The sequence below is a fragment of the Zingiber officinale genome, chromosome 11B (assembly GCF_018446385.1).
Source record: "Zingiber officinale cultivar Zhangliang chromosome 11B, Zo_v1.1, whole genome shotgun sequence".
Classification (NCBI taxonomy): domain Eukaryota; kingdom Viridiplantae; phylum Streptophyta; class Magnoliopsida; order Zingiberales; family Zingiberaceae; genus Zingiber; species Zingiber officinale.
The window spans coordinates 5,220,470-5,222,610 of record NC_056007.1 but is presented as its reverse complement, the minus strand read 5'-3'; positions in this window follow the sequence as shown (position 1 = coordinate 5,222,610).

The window sequence follows — 2,141 nt, the reverse complement described above, 5'->3', positions numbered from 1 at the left end:
ATTGAGATGACCTGTGCAGATAATCTTACGCCAGCGGGGCTGGTTCTACTAAGCTTTCGATGGTCCGAGTTATGGAGTTGATACGGTGTGTAGAAGAATTAGGAATCGATCACCGAGTTAGGAAGAGAATTCACTGACTAAGATACCGAAGCTACATTTAACGCAGTTTCCTTGAAACAGATTTGTCCCACCTTCGACTGTGTTTCGAGGTTCTCTTTGGTCATCTGTTTCCCAAGATACATCAACAAAACCACACACGCAACTAAGCACTAGTTGTTCGTGATGAACTGAGAATGCACCCGAGTGCTATCATGAGTAGTTCAGCCGAACGGATGCATGACTGAGAGAGTTTTGTGGGAGAACACGGGTGGACAGAGGTCTGCTTCCTGCTCTTCCTCTTGCTTTCTCTTTGGTTTATCTTCCGCTATTCTGTATCTTTTGCTCAAGATCTAGTCTTCTTATATAGGAGTTCTCACCTTGCCTGCAATGAATAACCATAATTACTGGGTATAATGCCTCCATTAATGGGTTTAATGTCTTCATTAATGTCAAGACATTACGGAATTATTATTAATGGGTTTAATGTCGCTATTAATACTAAGACGCTACGAAGTCACCATTAATGAGTTTAATGTCGCCAATAATATCGAAACGTTATGGAATCACCATTAATTTCATATTAATACTTCCGTTATCCTCTTGGGTAGATAGAAAAAAAAGAGATTTGGTGAAAAAATGTTGGTTTATTGACTTGGGCAAATTTTGCCTTGATCAGTCTGGCATTCGACTTGAGCAAGTCATGCTCGTACACGAGTCAACCTTGGTTCAGTACAATCTGGGTCCTAGATTTGCACCCACCCCTGCACACCCATGCATGAGAAAGTCTCTCCTGATGCATATGTTTACAACATCAATGCATGTGTCATACTTTAAACCAACAATAAAGACAAGAAATTTCTAATATAGGACTAGCAACTCATGCACAATAGAGTCTCTTCGTCTCCACCTCTTTATTCCATTCACATTTTCAATAATCCCCCACATGAATAGAATACATGGTATGTAATAGCATTCAACAGTTGAGTCAAGTATAGGATAGGTAAGTTTTACCCTTTGAACCTTCCATTGAGAAGATCTATTTGCATACTGCCTGATAGTAGATATGATGTCCTTGAACTGTTCTGCCGTCTATATAAGCATTGACAAATCTCACCCAAAACTCTCCCTAATACAACTCAGTTCTTATGAGTGTGTTCATTCTTGGCCATGAACATACCTAGTTCTGTGAGAAGCTCTAAGAATTGTATCTCTAATTTTCTTTGAAGCGGCTCTACTTCTTTCTCGTATAAGTGATCTCTTGAGAGTAGTCATCTACTTTCCTTGATCATTAAAAGTCCATCGACTTACCCTAGTCGGGTCACTATTTTATTGGAGTATGCCCCATAGTTAGAGCTGTTAAACGGGTAGATCCGTGATAGGGTGGGTCGGCCTGTGGTGGGACAACTATTTGACAGGGTGGGTCGACTGTGGCGGGCCAACCATTTGATAGGGCAAGGCGGGCCGAGCTGAGCCGTCAATTTGATGGGTTGGGAAATCTCCAACCCAATCCAATCGAAGGCGGGTGGTGGGTTTGATGGGATAACTCGCGGACCCATAAAACTTTTTAAAAAATTTAAAAAAACTTTTATATATTCGGCAAGCTTCTGTAAGTTGATACGCAACCTTTAAAAAGAGAATGAAAAATTACAGCTTGAGATAAATTCAAAAAAAACGTTTCTTAAAGAAGATTGATGGTTTGCGAGAGACAATCAGGAAGATCAAAGCCATTAAGGGTGAGATAGATGGATTGTGGGCTATGCAAGAGTTGATAGTTGTTGACCAGCAGAAGCAAATTTCAATGCCTCAATCTCATGATCAATAAAGTCGACAGCCAGCTAGAAAAACTTTCATATCTTAAATCATATTGTGTCCTTCTCCACGTCCACGAACATATGTTTCTCAAGCCGTGGACCACCCAAGTCCATCACGAGCCGACCTGCGCGAGTGGCAAGGCTAGGCGGGTCGGCCCATGGCGGGCTTGGATTGATAAAATTCTAACCCAACCCGCTTAATTGGTTTGGCGGGGTGGGCCAACCCGATGA